Below are 21,777 nucleotides of genomic sequence, written 5' to 3'. Positions count from 1 at the left end.
TGTATTAATATTTTATAATTAATATTTTTATATATTTGTTTGTTTGTTTTTCTGTTTGTTTACCCGTTACGGTCGTTTATGTTCATTTCTCCATTAATGTTCCGTTAGTGATCATTTGTCCATTAGTGTCCGTGTGTTCGTTTGTGCATTAGTATTTATTTGCTCATGTGTTCATTAGCGTCCATTTACAATATTAAATGGACACAAATGACCATGAACAAGCTCAATTCCTTAAGGAACGAACACGGACAAGAATTTCCGTTCGATAGAGTGTTCATGAACCATCCAGTTTTCCGATAACGAATGAACAAGAACAAAGTCTCGCCCGGTTCAGTTCATTTACAACCCTACGCCATAAACATAATAGAAGATAATTTTATGAACCATAAAAATACAAGTTAACTATGTAAATTTGGTGATTGAGGACGTAACATTTGGGTTGGGTTATTGACACACCAAACACATTTCTAAACATCCCATATACATGTAAGCTGATCAATGTAAACACGTAAGTTTGTTAGCACGCATAATAGATGATATCAAACTCCCCATATAAATAGAATTGTCTATGCACAATTTCAAAACAAACTATATTGAATTATTTCATTATTTAATAGTACTAAAGTCAAATAAGTGATACTATGGTGAGACTTGTGGAATCACATTTGATCGTCTTCTGCATAAGCTTTATACTGTTATTTGTGTGTCAGCAATGTAACTTTTCCATTTATCACTAGTTATTATTAGTTGTTCTTTAGAATAGATACCCTGATAAATTTTTCACTTTTTTTATTGGATTTGTAGGTGAAAGAAATAAAGAGTCACGTGAGACAGTTTGGAGTTTCACCACCAAAAGATTGTACTTAGCTATTATTGTTGCTGTGGTAAATGCTTATTTCCTAAGAAAGAAATATGCGAGCCTAGGTGTCCCCAGTTGAAAAGTTGTTGTTAGAGATACATATAAATAGTATTGTTAAAAGTCAAATATAAAATATGTATTAAATATATTAATAATTTTCATATTTACATTTATATACGTAACAAATATGCAATGAAGAAAAAATATTTATTCTATATAGATATGTTTTTTTTTCAATCTAAGACTGTGTATAGGACTATACAACTATTATTAGATAAATACGAATTTTTTGCAAAATTTGTATTGTATTAAGTTTAAGCCCCGACACTATTTACTCGTTAATTATATTTGATAGATGCTACTAGAAAACAAATACCAAAACAAGTTAAATCTCCATTTAATTTTGTAACTACAAAATACTGTTTACTTGTTAATATATTATAAATAAACATTTAATGGTTATATGCATACTATAACTTAAGAAGAGAAAACAATATACATAATAAACTTTTATAAATTATTATACGAATAAAAAAGATTTACATAAATACCATACAATATGTCACAAATGAACTGATAAATTGACATAATACACGACTACCGCGCTGTAAATATTTATAAATAATGTATATGATGGAAATGCTATGTATTGGAGGTGACAAGTGACTGAGTGAGAAGGGTAAGCATTTTTTACTCTCTTTAACTTGTGTATATAAAGAAAACCGAAGTTCACTCTTTTTGAGAATGATGGTTATCATAGTATTATACTATATAGATAAATATTACGATGTCGGTGCCACAATGTCTTTTACTGCCCTTATTTTGGCCTTTTGTTTAAATATAAATATAAGTAAGCAAACAATTAACTTATGTGGTCGGATGGTTGAGTTTGTCTTTGTTAAGACTTTCTAATTCAGTGTGTGCGTGATCAAGAGTCCACTATGCTACTATCAATTCCAGATTTTTCATTCTGTCTTATGACAGGCAGGTGCAAGCAAAAGAAATTTATAAATTGTTATTATATTACTTGTTTTTGGATTATTTTAATGTTTTGTTTTGAATATGATATTTTATTTATATTTCAGTGGTACTGTAACGAGCGTAATTGAAATTGATTGAATATGTGTTAGTTATGCCATAATGACCAGTATTGCCGACTGAATAATCGTTGTTTTTAATATGTTATTTTTTATCATAATATTATAACCTATACGAATTATGTTTTGTTATAGTTATGCTACCGTAATAAACATAACCGAAACAGACCGACTTCGTGTCGGCTCGCCGCCACAAGCCCGAGCATCAAACGTGTGCATTTTTTTGTTCTTTTGTTTGTTTTAGTTCTAGTCGCGTCGACTCGCCACCGCAACGCCAAGTTTTACCGACGAATAAATGTTTTTAAAAATGTTATTTTTGTGTATCGTAGGCTATATGAGTTGCTCTTTTTGTTTTTCTGTATGTTTACCCGTTACGGTCGTTTATATTCTTTTCTCCATTAATGTTCATCAGTGTCGTTTAGTGATCATTTGTCCCTTAGTGTATGTGTGTTCGTTTGTACATTAGTATTTGTTTGTCCATGTGTTCATTAGCGTCCATTTACAATAATACAGAATGGACACAAACAAACATGAACAAGCTCAATTCCTTAATGAAATGAACATATACACGAATTTTCGTTCGATAGAGTGTTCATAAACCGTCCAGTTGTTCGATAAAAACTTAACGAATTAACACGAACAAAGTCTCGTCCGGTTCGATTCGTTTACAACCCTACGCCATAAACATAATAGAAGATGATATTATGAACCATAAAAATACAAGATAACTATGTAAATTTGGTAAATGAGGACGTAACATTTGGGTTGGGTTATTGACACCAAACGCATTTCTGTACATCCCATATACATGTAAGTTGATCAATATAAACACGTAACTTTGTTAGCATGCATAATAGATGAATCTATATCAAACTCCCCATATAAATAGAATAGTCTATGCACAGTAACAAAACAAACTATCTTGATTTATTTCAATATTTAATAGTACTAAAGTCAAATAAGTGATACTATGGTGAGACTTGTGGAATCACATTTGATCGTCTTCTGCATAAGCTTTATATTGTTGTTTGTGTGCTAACAATTCACATTTGATCGTCTTCTGCATAAGCTTTATATTTTTGTTTGTGTGCCAACAATGTAACTTTTCCATATATAACTACTTTATTATTAGTCGTTTTTAGAATAAATGCCCTAATAAATTTCCACTTTTTTGTTGGATTTGTAGGTGAAAGAAATGAAGATTGTCACGTAGGGCAATTTGGTGTTTCACCACCAAAAGATTGTACTCCACGCTATGTTCTAACAGGAAGTGGTCCCGATTATTGTTGTTGTGGTAGATGCCTTCCCATGAAAGAAATGTGCGAACCTAGGTGTCAAACGTTGAAAAGTTGTTGTAAGAGATACATATAAATGAGATTGTTTGAAGTAAAATATAAAATATAGATTAAATTAAAAGATATAAGTTTACATATTTGGATACATTTATATATGTAACAAATAAACATGCAATGAAGAAATAAAATTATTCTATATAGATGTGTGTGTCTTTTTTTTGTTCTTTTTTTCCGATCTAAGACGGTGCATAGGACTATATAAGCATTATCAGATAAATACAAAATTATTGCAAGTTTTGTTATTGTATTAAGTTTAAGCCCGAACATTATTTACTCATTAATTATCTTGAAACCAAATATTGTAACGAATGTAACCAATACCGACCCGACTGGCCGCTGCAATACTTGGGTTTTACCGATCGAATACACGTTAATGCATCGCCGTAGAGCGGCAGGTACATAACTAGTTTATAATTGTCATACTAAGAAAATTTATAAATAATAATGTATGAAGAAATTATGAATTGGAAGTGAGAAGATAATACCAAGTGTAATGAACGTTTTTCTGTTTTCGTTTGGTTTGGTGAAACCGAAATTGGTATAACTCGATATTGAACTGATGGTACCGAAGTACCCGACCAAGTTAATTGAACCCGAACCCAACACGAGACGCCCTTAATACCGTAAAGTTATATACAATATTGTTGTCATATACACCATTGTTGTCTAGCTGAAGATAATAATGTATGATTGGGGCTGTAAACAAACATGACGTTCGGAGAACCTTTCAGAGGGAAGTTTTTTTATGTTCATCCGTTTAATAAACCGAACATGAACCAAAAATGTTCAGTTAGCTAAAATAACAAACAGGAACAAAGGCCGTACCAGTTCAATAGTGTTCGTGAACATTCGATAATGTGTTCATTTACGTCCATTTGTTTACGTCCATCCGGTTATGTGTGCCCGATTAGGTAACTCCATCTTATAAGGTTCATGTATTAATATTTTATGATTAATATTTATTTATTTGTTTGTTTTTCTGTTTGTGTACCTGATACAGTCGTTCATATTCATTTCTCCATTAATGTTCATTAGTGTCGGTTAGTGATCATTTGTCCATTAGTGTCCGTGTGTTCGTTTGTGCATTAGTATTCATTTGCCCATGTGTTCATTAGCATCCGTATACAATATTAAATGGACACAAACAAACATGAACAAGCTCAATTCCTTAAGGAACGAACACATACACGAATTTTCGTTCAATAGAGTGTTCATGAACCATCCAGTTGTTCGATAAAGCTTCACGAACGAACACGAACAAAGTCTCGTCCGGTTTAGTTCGTTTACAACCCTATGCCATAAACATAATAAAAGATGATTTTATGAACCATAAAAATACAAGATAACTATGTAAATTTGGTGATTGAGGACGTAACATTTGGGCTGGGTTATTGATACACCAAACACATTTATGGACATCCCATATACATGTAAGTTTCTGAAGATAAACACGTAAGTTTGTTAGCATGCATAATAGATTATATCAAACTCCTCATATAAATAGAATTGTCTATGCACAATAACAAAACAAACCATCTTGATTTATTTCAGTATTTAATAGTACTAAAGTCAAATAAGTGATACTATGGTTAGACTTGTGGAATCACATTTGATCATCTTCGGTATAAGATTTATATTTTTGTTTGTGTGCTAACAATGTAAATTTTCCATTTATAACTAGTTTATTATTAGTTATTCTTTAGAATAGATACCATAATAAATTTAAGCCATAGCATGTACACAATTTGTCACACCCCACTTTAAGGCCTAGGCGTGTGACCATTAGTTGGTACCTGTTTTGTAAATAAATCGAGTTGCGGTTTAAATTTAGCGGAAGTCTTTAATAAAATATTATTACTTTGAAAAATTATTAAAAAGTCGGGTTTAAATACCCGTTCATCGTTTACAATACATTTCTTTAGAAAACATAACTCTTTGTAATATTTTGAAATAAAATATCTGAGTCATTAAATAACATCTAATGACTATAAATCCAATCTTCTATTCCTTCTTGCTTGTATGTTCTAACCTTTCTTGTTTCTCTATAACATGGGTGGGAAAATACGTCAGCACAAAGCTGGTGAATAACGCTGACTCTAAAATCTTTTTCAATACCTTTGTGAAACCAACAATAATACATTTGTGACTACTCATTAGGCACCCAACTAAATTGGGATCAAATTACCCTAAGTACCATGTACAATTAATTAAATACACAATATCATTTCTCTGAACAGTCCCGTAGACCTTCAGATGCATGTTGATGATATGCATGGCCTCGGGGAAATGTCGAGTCACCATGTATGTTTGGATCCAGACACATGTATACTCTTAATCAGAGTGTCCGTTTCTTATTATTATACACAAAGTTTTTAAGGATTCGTAAATCCTATGCAAATATTCAGACTCAAAATAAAAGGTTTGGGGCGTATTCACCTTTTCTGTTTATAATCAGTTTCTGATACTGATTCCTGTTTTCTGGTTCTGCTTCTTGTTTTGTTACCTCGGACCTATAGTACGAGAATAACTTTTGTATAAATAACTAGATCATCGATCTAGCTTCAGACCTTTAGTCCGTTTTAACCTTGATAAAATCATTTGTTTATATGTAAAACAGTTGGACCTTTAGTCTCTTTCTTTATTTACCAATTATATGTTTGTTTCTTCTTCAGGAAGAAACATCTATACTGAGTTTCTTCTTCAATAAGAAACATTAATTTCTTAACTATAATCTCTTGTATAAATATTATATTTCTTAGTCATAAAGAAATACTATTTTAATTATAACATTTGCTTAAGAAAAGTTATATTATGCTTAAGTGTAATCAAGGTTCGGGCTATACTCTCGACTGTGGTCTAAGCTATTTATAATAATAAAATAATAATAACTTAGGCAGAACCCCTTACCTCTCACGGGTATTTGGAGTTAGATATTCCTAAGTTTATACGGGCACCACTTCTACTCTATACGCACGTTTATTGAGGCGTTCTTGATCAACTCTTCTTGGCACGCAAATCGAGGCAATGTTCGGTCGCCGGGTCGTGCACGTACTTCGAGACGGAATGTCGGGTTATTTTCGGGTGGCATGAACTTCGAGGAAAACGTCGGGTTTTTAGTAGGGATTAAGAGGTTATGATTGTCGGGTCGGTGGCACGTAAAACGGTGTTCGGCACACAAACCGAGGTAGAGAGAGTGTAAATTCTAGTGAGAGAGTGGTTGTCGTGTGCATGCAAATGAGCCGACCCCCCTATTTATAGCCAAAATTGTGTCCCATCGCGGTACGCGATGGGCACCTTTTTCAACACCGTCGCGTACCGCGACGGGTACCATTCTGACACGTGTCGCCACGTGGCCTGACACATTCTGCCACGTGTCCTGGTATGCTGCTACGTGTCACCAGAGTGTGACACGTGTCTCTGAGTCATCACGGCCCATCGCGTACCGCGATGGCCGTTATCTTGGACTCATCGCGTAGCGCGATGGGTCCCTGAATATTATTTTTCACTTTTAGTCCCTTGTCTTTGATAGCTTGTCATGTCTAGGTCAAATTCTCATTGTCCAAAAATACTAAGGCGGCGAAGTGCAAAGTGTGCCATCAAAGCGTCACATTGCGCCCAACGCCCTTCGCCGTCGCCGTCGTCCTCGCCCAAGCGCGTGCGCGTCGGGTGCTACGCACCCTCCTCTAGGACTACTTGGTGCATGATATTCATAAAAGAATATTACTATGGAAAATCTCTTCCTTATAAAGAGCTTCCATTTCTTTACCACTTTCCATATTGGATGGATTCCATCTTCCTTATTTATACCTTGGTGAAATGCTTCCACTTTCTTACATCTTCCAATGTGGGATGGAGTTTTCTCTTTACTTATTTCCTCCATGTAAGAATACTTAGCTTTAGGAAATATTTTTGTTTCCTTATTTTTCTTATATTTCCTTATTTAATATTTTCTCATTACTTATCTTGAGATTATTTTTGATCCCTCAACATTCCTAAGTTGTCAAATTTGGATCGAAATTTTGGGGATGTTACATCCTCCTCACCTTTGAATGAATCTCATCCTCGAGATTCGTTGGTTTAAGAGTGAATCGTTCTTACTTTTCTATTGTTGATTAGATTCTATTTAATCGGGTTCTTGTTGTTGCAATCTTTATGCATAATGACTAGGTTCTTTATTTTGTTGTTAACTTACATCCTCGAATGATGTAACCAGTCCATAATTCAGAATATCATTAGTAAATATAAATTGCTAAACACATTGATCAGTTGTGTTTAACTATTTACCTTACCGTTATGTATTCTAAACATTTACTAATGTTAACTACATTGTTGTTTCGATTAAATCTGTCGAATCTATTCTACTAAGTTGTTGTTTAGATTCAGTCTATCGAATCCCTTCTATACTTGATCTTGATCAATAATATTCTCTGTATTCTAACAGTACCCCTGTACTTTGATTTTAATCACATTTGCTGTACTTAACGATTGTATTTCTTGAATATCTTTGAGTTCTTTTTCTTTGACTTCTTGATCAACCTTACTAGGTCGGTAATAATATTTCATCAGTTGTATTGCTTAAATGTCTTGTGGTCAATAACGAACTTCTTTCGATCATCTAATGTTGATATATCATCTTCCTAGATGATAAGTTTCCTTAACGTTTATTTGTTCTAAGTTTCGATTGAACTTTTCAACATTTGAACCTCTTGTTTGTTCTTTAGAGGTAACGAATATAAGCATTCTTGTGTATTAACACGATCTATATGCTAATCTTTTGTTTATAACTTAGGAATTTAAATACCCTTCTTTGATTACAAAACTTCTCGTTTAAGTACGAGTTACAATTAATATACAAAAGTTAGCTAATCTATCTTGACATTTCTTTGATATGATCTTGTCATTCATTAATCTTGATTAGCTTTTCTTTTCGGGCATTCAGTCTTAAAGTGACCCGTTTCTCCACACGTAAAACATACTCCTAGCTTCTTACGACATTCATCTATTGTGTGTCCTGCTCTCTTGCAGTATGCACAATTGTTTGAATTTTCTAGTCGACACTTCCCAGTATGTTTTCTTCCACAAGTCTTACAAGCTGACTTGGGAGTACTTTCTTCTTTTCCTATATTTCCGGAATCTTTTGGTTTTTTAGTCTCTTTATCTTTTATCTTTTCTTCTTCTTGATTCCTTATCATACTGTTGATTAAGTATCCGGCTAATTCCATAGCCGAATCAACTGTTCCTGGCATATGGGATCGTACCATATCTCTTATTTCTCTTGGTAGTCCATATATGTAACGAGTTACTTTATTATATTCCGGAGTTACTAGATGTGAAACCAGTCGGCAGTATTCTAGGAATTTAGTATTATATTCCCTAAGATTTGTAACAACAACCTTGTGATTCCATAACTCAGTTTGAATTCGATCCATTTCATGAGTTGGGCAAAATTTCTTTAATATTAGACCTTTGAATGTTTGCCAACTTAAGTTATACATCACTTCTCTCCCTTTGCTCATCAACAGAACATTCCACCACTCATGCGCCTCTCCTTTAAACATTAAGGCGGAATACTGAATATTCTCTTCATCAGTACACTTACTTGTTATCACTATTGTTTCCATCTCCTCAAGCCACCTCACGGTTGTGATGGATCCTTTATCTCCGTGAAACTCCTTTGGTCCATAATACTTGAAGTCTTTGAACGAACATCCACCGATTTTGAGTTTCTTTCGTTTCTTATTCTTTAATTGATTATCAGACGTAGAGCTATCATAATCTTCCTCCTTTCTTGAAGGAACAGATTTACTTTGATTTCTCTTGTTAGATTTTGGTTGACTTTGATTCGTAGAAAAGTCCTTCATAGCTTCCTTAATCATCTTTTGAATTCCATTTATGTATTAGATGGGAATTTTATTATCCTTATCTTTATTATTAATGTTTTCTTCATTTCCCGATTTCTTGGGAGGACTATCGTGAGAGTTTGAACTTTCTTCTCTTGACATACTACAATAAAATTTTAAAAGATAAGTCCAATATTTGAAGAATTCAAAACATATCTTTTATTCATTTTATTATAGTTACGAGAGTACATATTATTTGTTACAATTATACTCTCTACAATGTTTTATTTCTTCCAACGAATGACTAATTTCTTGATCTTGCTATCTTTCTTGATATCCTCCTTTTCTTTTTCTTCCACTTCCACTTCTTCCATTATTTGTTCCTTTTGAGTGCGAACAACGTAAGAATATTGAATTGCCGGAATATTAAAATATTCCCGAGGATATTCTTCCGGATAAGTCATTACTTCTTCCTTTGGCGTCATTGGTTTCTTGGATCTACTTGATCCTGCTCCATATGTGTTATGATTGGGAATTATTTGAGCTAGAGGAATGTCAGAATCATAGGAATCTGAATCTTCCTCCATTTTTGTTTGACATGTACTTTCATCGCTAGATATAGGAATTGGGAGAAAGACGTTCCCATAAATCCTTTTCCTTTACCAGATCGAAGCTTAACGGATTCTTCGCTAGATTGACGATCGGACATTTGCGCGAGGTTTAATCTTAGGGATAGGTAGACGTTCCTATCTTATTTGTTATATCTTATCCGTATTTAGTTTTGAATGATTTCTAGATACTTTTCAACTAAGTATCTATGTTGCTTGAATCAAAATCAATATAATAAGTTTTCAAAACTTATACTTAATCAAAGCCTAGGTATAATCAAATACCTAATTCGCTAAGATTGATGGCTCTGATACCAACCTGTCACACCCCACTTTAGGGCCTAGGCGTGTGACCATTAGTTGGTACCTATTTTGTAAATAAATCAGAGTTGCGGTTTAAATTTAGCAGAAGTCTTTAATAAAATATTATTACTTTGAAAACTTATTAAAAAGTCGAGTTTAAATACCCGTTCATCGTTTACAATACATTTCTTTATAAAACATAACTCTTTGTAATATTCTGAAATAAAATATCTGAGCCATCAGATAGCATCTAATGACTATAACTTCAATCTTCTATTCCTTCTTGCTTGTATGTTATAACATTTCTTGTTTCCCTGTAACATGGGTGGGAAAATACGTCAGCACAAAGCTGGTGAATAACGCTGACTCTAAAATCTCTTTTTCAATACCTTTGTGAAACCAACAATAATACATTTGTGACTACTCATTAGGCACCCAACTAAATTGGGATCAAATTACCCTAAGTACCATGTACAATTAATTATATACACAATATCATTTCTCTGAACAGTCCCGTAGACCTTCAGAGGCATGTTGATGATATGCATGGCCTCGGGGAAATGCCGAGTCACCATGTATGTTTGGGTCCAGACACATGTATACTCTTAATCAGAGTATCCGTTTCTTATTATTATATACAAAGTTTTAAGGATTCGTAAATCATATGCAAACATTCAGACTCATTACAAAAGGTTTGGGGCGTATTCACCTTTTCTGTTTATAATCAGTTTCCGATACTGATTCCTGTTTTTTGGTTCTGCTTCTTTTTTTGTTACCTCGGACCTATAGTACGAGAATAATTTTTGTATATAAATAACTAGATCATCGATCTAGCTTCAGACCTTTAGTCTGTTTTAACCTTGATAAAAATCATTTGTTTATATATAAAACATTTGGACCTTTAGTCCCTTTCTTTATTTACCAATTATATGTTCGTTTCTTCTTCAGGAAGAAACATCTACACTGAGTTTCTTCTTCAATAAGAAACATTAATTTCTTAACTATAATCTCTTGTATAAATATTATATTTCTTAGTCATAAAGAAATACTATTTTAATTATAACATTTGCTTAAGAAAAGTTATATTATGCTTAAGTGTAATCAAGGTTCGGGCTATACTCTCGACTGTGGTCTAAGCTATTTAAAATAATAAAAACTTAGGCAGAACCCCTTACCTCTCACGGTATTCGGAGTTAGATATTCCTAAGTTTATACGGGCACCACTTCTACTCTATACGCACGTTTATTGAGGCGTTCTTGATCAACTCTTCTTGGCACGCAAATCGAGGCAATGTTCGGTCGCCGGGTCGTGCACGTACTTCGAGACGGAATGTCGGGTTACTTTCGGGTGGCACGAACTTCGAGAAAAACGCCGAGTTTTTGGTAGGGATTACGAGGTTATGATTGTCGGGTCGGTGGCACGTAAAACGGTGTTCGGCACACAAACCGAGGTAGAGAGAGTGTAAATTCTAGAGAGAGAGTGGTTGTGGTGTGCATGCAAATGAGCCGACCCCCCTATTTATAGCCAAAATTGTGTCCCATCGCGGTACGCGATGGGCACCTTTTTCAACACCGTCGCGTACCGCGACGGGTACCATTCTGACACGTGTCGCCACGTGGCACCTTTTTCAACACCGTCGCGTACCGCGACGGGTACCATTCTGACACATTCTGCCACGTGTCCTGGTATGCTGCCACGTGTCACCAGAGTGTGACACGTGTCTATGAGTCATCACGGCCCATCGCGTACCGCGATGGCCGTCTTCTTGAACTCATCGCGTAGCGTGATGGGTCCCTGAATATTATTTTTCACTTTTAGTCCCTTGTCTTTGATAGCTTGTCATGTCTAGGTCAAATTCTCGTTGTCCACATTGCGCCCAACGCCCTTCGCTGTCGCCGTCGCCATCGCCATCGTCCTCGCTCGAGCCCGAGCACGAGCGCGTGCGCGGAGGGTGCGTAGGACTACTTGGTGCATGATATTCACAAGAGAATATTACTATGGAAAATCTCTTCCTTATAAAGAGCTTCCATTTCTTTACCACTTTCCATGTGGGATGGATTCCATCTTTCTTATTTATACCTTGGTGGAATACTTCCACTTTCTTACATCTTTCAATGTGGGATGGAGTTTTCTCTTCACTTGTTTCCTTCATGTAAGAATACTTAGCTTTAGGAAATATTTTTGTTTCCTTATTTTTCTTATATTTCCTTATTTAATATTTTCTCACTACTTATCTTGAGATTATTTTTGATCCCTCAACTTTCCTAAGTTGTCAAATTTGGATCGAAATTTTAGGGATGTTACCCAATTCAAACAAATAATAAAGAAAGGGTTAAACCGTTGCCATGCGAATTGGGCATTGGGTACCAAAAATGAGTTGTCGGTAAAACCATTGTCATGCGATTGGACACCGGCCACTACGACGCTCGTATATATGATCATACTACTATGATAGACCTCTCCAAATGCAGTAAAATAAAGCAAGTAAGCAAATAGCAAGTTAGGCATAAACTGATATACACACAAGGATAACAGTTGCTAATGTGGATAATAATATTAATAATAATAATAAGAAATTATTGTAAATACACATATGTCCCCAAAAGATTAAAATGAGTAAAATAGGGGAGTGAAATACTCACCATAGCAATTTAAGCAAAGCGGGAATGATTTGATAAGAAAGCAATAATCACGCTCTTCGGGAATTACCAACAAGAAATTCTAATTACAATAATTGCGGAAAATAAATATGAATTTAAATAACGAATCTAAAACTAGATGGAAGTTTGGAAAGTTGATCATCGAGTGTTATTGCAAAAGTCATTTATCATTACTTTATTATTTTGAACTATTACTTTAATAGATATTATGTTTTAATTAATAAAATACTTAATTAAATATATATATAATTTTGGATAGATTATATAAAGAGATTTGTTTTTAATGTTTATTTATGTTATGAATACACCATAAGTAGTGACTCTCTACATTCATAACCTCTACTTTTCATTATGTTTGTAATAATGTTATAGCCCTATAAATAGTGGCTCTTGTTATTGTATTAGACACACATCTCAATGAATAAGAACTTTTCCCCTTTCTCTACTTCTCACTTTCTCTCTATACTATGATTACATACATATACTATGTAGCTAATAGGTTGTTGTTTTACAACAATTTAAACTAAGAATATGTTTAATGTATTTATATATATTTTTATTATTAATAAAGATTTCTTTTATATTAGTATTGTAGATAACAAATAATTGATAATAAATAATAATGTTTATATAAAATAAAATCTTTTATAAAATACTTAAACTTATAACTATATTTTAATATGTTAATTTACAATAAATTTTAAATATTTAATTTAACTTAAAACCTTTTTCAAATATTAAAACCTTTATTGTAGAAACTTTAACAATTATAACAACTATTATATTTATAGGATTGAGATCATTAGAGAACTATTTTGAAATTGAGAACTTTGAGAATTATTTTGGACCACAAAAAAACTCAAAAATAAAAAAACCATAAAACAAAAAAAAACACAAAAATAAAAAGAGTAAAAAATCTCGGTTTCATAACAAAAACGTCTCGGTTTAGCTAAATTATACATATATGTATAGTATGTACATATATGTATATACACGTTTTTTATACACATATGTTCAATTTAAGGTAAATGATAATGTACACATGTGTATATTACGTAACTAGAGATTAAATGAAATTATACATATGTGTATAATACAAAGTTTTTTTTGTTTTTTTATGAAACCGGAATGAAATATAAGAATTTTGGTTTTTTTACCTTTTAAAAATTTTTGTTTTATGTTTTTTAAATGTTTTTTTAATGGTCCAAAATGGTTTTTAAAGTTCTCAATTTGCAAGTGGTTCTCTTAAGATCCTTACCCTATATATATATATATATATATATATATATATATATATATAGGGGATGAGTATCATTACAGAACTGTTAAATTATTTAAGAACTTGAAGGAACCCTTGAAAACTAACGTTTTTTATAAAAAAATTTGTATGTTAATGCTATTTGTAGTTTTATCATTTTTTATATCTATATGTACGATTACAATTTTGAAAATTAGTTTTTATACATATTTATGTTTTGTTTTACACCTATGTATATATATATATATATATATATATATATATATATATATATATATATATATAGGGGATGAGTATCATTACAGAACTGTTAAATTATTTAAGAACTTGAAGGAACCCTTGAAAACTAACGTTTTTTATAAAAAAATTTGTATGTTAATGCTATTTGTAGTTTTATCATTTTTTATATCTATATGTACGATTACAATTTTGAAAATTAGTTTTTATACATATTTATGTTTTGTTTTACACCTATGTAAATTGTTAGTACATAAATTTTACACATATGTAAACTTGTGATTAATATATGTAATCAAAAATTTTTATATAGAATATGATAAAACTAATCTTAAATAATGTTAACATGTAAAAAAAATTAAAAAAATGTTTTATTGTTTAGAGTTCCTAAGAGTTCTTAACTTTTTTAGAGTTCTTAAATGATACTAACCATATATATATATATATATATATATGGTTTAACCAAGGTTCGGAAAAGCGATCGGTTAAAAGTTGGTTTTTAACAAAAATATAAATTAGTTACTAATTTTATAATATTTGTAATATTAATTAGTGTTAACATATGATTATTAAATAACCAAAAAATGTTGCCAAAAATATATGGGGATGGGGTGTTTCGAACTCGCGCCCCCTAGCGGCCATATGACTTAACCACATTGCACAGACCAATTGAGCGGGTGAATAACTCAAGACATAACTAGAACACACATATATAACATGTATACACAAAACCTAGATCATAATCAAACCCTAGCAAAATCAATTGGCCAATTCGTTAAACGTTTGGCCAATTGATCTTAGGGCTATTGCTATTGACATTCAGACGAAACTAACCATATAATTTATTACCTCTTACTATGTTATAACACAGGTTAATTCATTGATAAAATGGTCGACCAAGATGATGAACAAAACATAAATCAAATACTAGGATAATATAATTGGATATGGGGTTATAGTAGGAGTTGGTATAAGGACGGTGGAGGAGGGTTTAATTGAGTTACTATGATCGCTATAGGGTATATTATTAAACGGGTTAAAAACGGTTTGGTATAATATGTTAATACGTATAAAATTTGATATTGTTTCATAATTCCCAGTGTCAGTAGGTCGAATATAGTATGAAGAATCATAACCACGATTAAATTTTGATTATCAACGAAGATTAAGGTGCAAGCTATCAGTTTGGGTAAACGGGTTGAACGTGGATACGGGTTTTGGGTACATGAGTTGATGGGTGAAAGTATAATAATATTACCAGATTTGCTATTTAGTCCTTAGACTATTAAGGAGGAAACAAAACAGGTTTAAAGTTTAGATTTGGGTTAAAAATGTATATATTTCAAAGTAGTTTATATATAATAAATAAATATAATAAATTAAAAATATAATGACAATTACTCGATAAACGTGATATTTTTATTGATATAATTTCCCGAACATGAAACGGGTCGGTTAACCGATATAACATATTAAATTAAAATCCGAGTTGTTACATTTGTTAAAGTTGTAGAACAGAAAAATAAAACAACAGCCGGTAAAACCCATGCATTATGGCGGAGAGTCGATCTAAATTGGGTTGGATTCGGTTACGTTCGTTACGATATTAGAACTGAAATAAAAAAATAAAAAAAAGTTGGATGAAGTGTTAGAAGCTGGTGCTAGAGGTGCACAAAAAAACCGGTTCCCGAACCGGTTTGGCGGTTTAAACCGGAAACCGGTTTTAAAAAAAACCGGTTTTTTAAAAACCGGTTTGACCGGTTTACAAACCGCCGGTTTGTATATCGGTTTTAAGTTTTAGAGCCAAAACCGGTTTTGAAACCGGTTATAAAAAAAACCGGTTTTTTTTAATAACCGGTTATAAAAAAACCGGTTAACCGGTTTTTTTATAAACCGGTTTTTTTATAACCGGTTAACCGGTTAAACCGGTTTTGACCGTTGTATAACGGGCATATAGCCGTTTTTTTGGTTTTTTGACCGTTTTTTATGGTTATTAAAAAAAAAAAAAAAAAAAAAAACCGGTTAACCGGTTAAAAACCGGTTTTTAAAAAACCGGTTAATAAAAAAACCGGTTTATTAACCGGTTCTAACCGGTTTCTAAACCGGTCCTAACCGGTTAGACCGGTTAGGGTTTTGAGATGAAAAAACCGGTTATTAACCGGTCCGGTTATTAACCGGTTCGGTTTTTTTCCGGTCCAAAAAAAACCGGTCCGGTTAATAACCGAACCGGTTTTTTTAAAAAAACCGATTTGTGCACCTCTAGCTGGTGCCGCCATGTGGACTAATTACGATCTTGCGGCACCAAACTTCTCAAATATTATATATAAATAATGTATGAAGGAAATGTTATGCATTTGAACTGAGAAGATAATATTAAGTGTAATGAACGTTTTCTATTTTCATTTGGTTTGGTGAAACCGAAATTGGTAGCCGAAGCTCGATATTGAACCAATGGTGTCCGTGCACCTGACCAAGCTGATTGAACCTGAACACAACCGAGACGCTCTTAATACCCTAAAGTTATATATAGTATTGTTGTCATATACACTCTTGCTGTATAACTAAAGATAATAATGTATGATCAGGGTTGTAAACAAACCCGACGTCCGACAAACTATTCAGCAAGAAGTTTGTTTATGTTCATCCGTTTAACAAACTAACCGAACATGAACCAAAATTTTTTTAATAAGCTAAACAAACAAGCACGAACAAATGCCGTATTATTTCAAAAGTATACATGAATATTTGGTAATGCTTTCATTTATGTCCGTTTGTTTACATCCATCCGGTTATGTGCGGTCGATTAGGTGAGTCCATCTGATAAGGTCCATGTATTAATATTTTATAATTAATATTTTTATTTATTTGTTTGTTTTTCTACCCGGTACGGTTGTTTATGTTCGCTTTTCCATTAATGTTCATTAGTGTCCGTTAGTGATCGTTTGTCCATTAGTGTTTGTGTGTTCGTTTGTGCATTTGTATTCGTTTGTCCATTAGTGCATGTGTGTTCGTTTGTGCATTAGTATTCGTTTGTCCATGTGTTCATTAGCGCCCATTTACAATATTAAATGGACACAAATGAACATGGACAAGCTCAATTCCTTAAGGAACGAACACGAACACGAATTTTCGTTCGATAGCGTCTTCATGAAGCGTCCAGTTGCTCGATAAAATCTTAACGAATGAACAAGAACGAAGTCCGGTTCGGTTCGTTTACAACCCTACGCCATAAACATAATAAAAGATGTTTTTATGAAGCATAAAAATACAAGATAACTATGTAAATTTGGTGAATGAGAACGTAACATTTGGGTTGGGGCTCACACAATCACGGGGCAATGGGACTCATTGACACACAGTGGCAGACCTAGAATTTTTATCCAACGAGGTCCCGTTTTTTCGGTGTTCAAATTTATCGGGTCGGTTGTTATTCGGGTCGGATCGAGACAAGGAATATAATGAAAAAACATCATAATAAAAAAAATATGATCATTAGTCATTAGGGTATCCGTAGTGGGGGACAATTTTTTGGGGCGACAATTTTGTGGAACACCGCCCTCGGACGATATTGGGGCGATTTGTTTTTTTTTTGGGGGGGGGGCGAGGACTGTTTGTCGCCTGCTTGTGAGTTGAGTTTATTATTATTATTATATTTGAGTGTGTATGTGATATATATACATGTATGTGTGTGTATATATATATATATATATATGAGCTACAACATCATTACACCCTTAAAAAAAATCCACCATTTGCTGATTAGGCGCAACATGGTGCAAGTCGTCTCATTTTGTAGCCCCTCCATTGCACATAGCCTTATTAGAGAAATCACAAAATATGATGTCATTTGAATTGAGAGAAAAAAACATTACAAAATTTTAAAGTTCTTTCCTACGACTTTTCATATTTTGAAAACGAACCATTACATATCCGACCGTCACGTTGGAAAAAGAGCTATTTTAATATAACAACCTACAATTACTAATATAAAATCAGTGACAGAACCAAAATATTTTCAATTCGAAGGGTTACAACATAAAAATGGTGCTATGTTGAATAAAATGGAAAAAGTCAATATAACTAAATGTAATTACTAAATAATAAAAGTTATTCTTTAATGATATATTTTGTTAAAAGGATTAACAATTTTAGAAAAAGACAAATAAATTAATAAAAGTTAATCGTAAAAAAACTAATAACCTAATTGATAAAGTAATAATTAAATGAAAGAAAAAGTAACTAATAAATAAATAAATAACATTTGGTAAAAACTAAATGGTAAATTTATTCAATTTCTAAGTGGAAAAAGAAAATAAAAATTGTAAGTTTTTTTTTCTGGAAAAGCAAACTTGAAATAACACAACTGACAAGAATTACGCATGGAGCAAAAAGTTTTTGAGCTATTCTACCCAGTTCAAATGTAACTTACGATTACGAGATGAAATCCATAAAAAAACAGAAACAATGGAATCAAAAATAAGATCTCTATAACTTTCACGGGAGCAAAAAATAACCTCATTTCGAGTTCTCCAAATAAACCACCAAGTAGTAAAGACAATGGCATCGACCACATCTTTTTTCTTTTTCAACCATCTAGCGGAATCCAACCAATCAACAATGCTTTCCGGACCTTTATTGGATGGAAATACCACATCCAACCACCTACCAATCGCGTCCCAAATCCTTCCAACTTGAAGATAACCACCGAACGCATGATCCAAAGTCTCCACCGAGTTCGAGCAAACTGGACATAAGATAAAAGGAATATCTATACCTTTAAGATTGAGATTTTGTCTAGTAGGAATACGATTCAAAAGCAAACGCCAAACCAAAATATTTACCTTTTTAGGCACAAACTTGTTCCATCTCGTCGGACGCGAAGCATTGGGGAGCTCCATCCGATCAAGGTACGAACGAACACCTTTTAAATAGCATGCATTGAATATATAGGCTACATACATTGAGTGGATTGAACTCACGATCTTCCGTTTGTAAAATGGGAGGACTTGCTATCACACCACATCAACATTTGTCCTATGGGGTCCTTTAACAATTCAATATACCGCCTCTAGTAATTTTTTAAAAAACATTGATGTCCCGAGACCCCGGTCCTTTCTATGTGGTTCCGCCTCTGTTGACACACGAAATACATTTATGAACATCCCATATACATGTAAGTTGCTCAATATAAACACGTAAGTTTGTTAGCATGCATAATAGATGATATCAAACTCTCCATATATATAGAATTGTCTATGCACAATTTTAAAACAAACTATCTTGATTTATTTCAATATTTAATAGTATTAAAGTCAATTTTAAATATTTCTCATTTATAAATTATTATACAAGATCTATGATATTTGGGCATGTGGAGACCATCATGGAACATATTGTGAGATGGAAACCGAACCAATCCAATTTTACTCGCTTAAGACACACAAGTGTATTTTTAGCTATCAAGACTTGTATATTACTCTAAAAATAGTTTACAAAATGATTTTAATTACATTCTTAAGTACTTGGAATTGTTGGATCCAACTTGATCTCATAACATAGTTTGGACCGACAAAACCGAACACTCGCTTAACATACGTTGTTAGTTCTAAAACAATAGATCTACATGCTTGGTTAAGTCTTATAAAGTTTTATTGAGTTATCTCATACCATTCATTATTTTGGAAAGTTGACTTTGGGTTTGACCAATTATCAAGACCCGAACCGACAACCTGAACACTCGTTAAAAACCCGTTTTAGTATCTTTGTCCCAATGGAACTTGCATTTTAGCATTTTTCCCATCTTATTACTTAACATTGGTTAAGTAAATATTAAAGTTAGATACTTTAACCCGGTTTTGAGCAAACTCACATTTTTAAAAAGTTATTATTATAAATTCTTAAATAGTTACATTTTAAACCTCGAACTTTAAATTGTTTACTTATTGTAAAAATTATTTTATTTTAAGATCTTCAAAACAACCTTTCTAAATCCAAGACTTCTTTTATTTTAGGCTTCATACGCTAACTCGTCGTTCCGGAAAATCTCCAAATAATCAAACTTTCAAGTTTATTACTTGAACGTGAGTAACTTCATACCCGTTTTCTACCTTTTATTTTGGGGGTGACATTTCATCTTATCTAAACTAAATGTTTTATACTTGTGTCTTAAACCACAAACTTTGTTGTATACTTTACTTGAATAATTGCTCGATTTGGTGTTCTATGCTTATTTTCCTATGTGTTTATCGCTTTTGGATGGTGGAACTATAAATCCTAGACCATTTGGCAACCCCTCATGGCAAGGTGTCGTTAACGTAATGCAATTAACGATAACTATAAAATCCTAAACTATTTGGCAAACCCTTATAGTTGGGTGTCGCTAACTCGTTAGCGATAACTATTTACCAAGTTTATAGCTATTATTTACGGTTTTGTATACTAGTTTTGTGGCTTTTCATACTAAATATCTATTGTTCAAATTTATGAATTGCTCACCAACCTTTGTGTTGACAAACTTTATTTTATGAAATGTTACAGGTTTGCATCTAGGTTGATTATGGAGTTCGGGGAAGAAAACGCCACAAATACCGTTAGGATATTAGTAAAAATGAACAATATTTGATTTGCTATATTTTGTGATATTTTGTTGTATTTGACTTTTGAATATTTGGTTATGTGACATTTTCGATGTTGTGAAATGAAATGAGTTTGTTAAATATTGTCGCTTTAAATAGTGTCATGCGCTTATGGGAAATCGTTGCACCCCGACATGTTCCGCCGCCTTTGGTCGGGGTGTGACAGATTGGTATCAGAGCCATGACAATTAAGATAGGTGGTTAGACGTAACAACCTAGAATTGTTATGCTTAGGGTCCTATACGTGTATTCATACGTGTTTACTCTATTTAATTTTTCATATCGTATGTTTATTTATAAACTTGTTTAAAATTCATCAATATCCTAAATGTTCACATACACACACTTTCATAGTATTTCCAAGGTATCCTTACCTTAAAACGCAAAAAGTAGATTTTTATTGTGTTTTATGGATCACAATATTAACTTGGATCCCGTTGTTTTAAATCCCTTAAAGGTTGCGTTTATATTGGGTTTATAACCATCATAGAAAACAAGACATTATAAAATGACCATTTGACAAAAAGATTCCAAGGATCGAAGGTGATTTACTTACCTGGGATGGTTGAGTTATAATGCTCGTTTTCTAGGCCATAAACCGTATTATAAATGTCAATTCTTTAAGTAGTCGAATGCGAGCGTTCCGGTAGCCATCCAAATTTTCGGTGTTAAAACAATAGGACTACGGTGATTTCGTGGACTAGTGTTTTGGCATGACGTTGTATCCCGATTTATTGTGTTATCATTGTTATTTGAGTCTAAAACATGAAAAAGTCGTGGTGATCTCGTGCACATGTTTAGACTCCAACGTGGTGTTTTATAAAACCTTTTACTTAGTGTTGGAATATCAAGTCGTGGTGATTTCATGCGCGATTTTTCCGACTCTATAAATCTCAAAATCTCAAATTTTCAAGCTTTAACTAT

The sequence above is a fragment of the Bidens hawaiensis genome, unplaced genomic scaffold (genome assembly GCF_021521415.1).
Source record: "Bidens hawaiensis isolate Kalapana, Puna unplaced genomic scaffold, B.hawaiensis_p1.1 tig00011793_1, whole genome shotgun sequence".
Taxonomy (NCBI): Eukaryota; Viridiplantae; Streptophyta; class Magnoliopsida; order Asterales; family Asteraceae; genus Bidens; species Bidens hawaiensis.
This window is presented reverse-complemented; position numbering follows the sequence as displayed.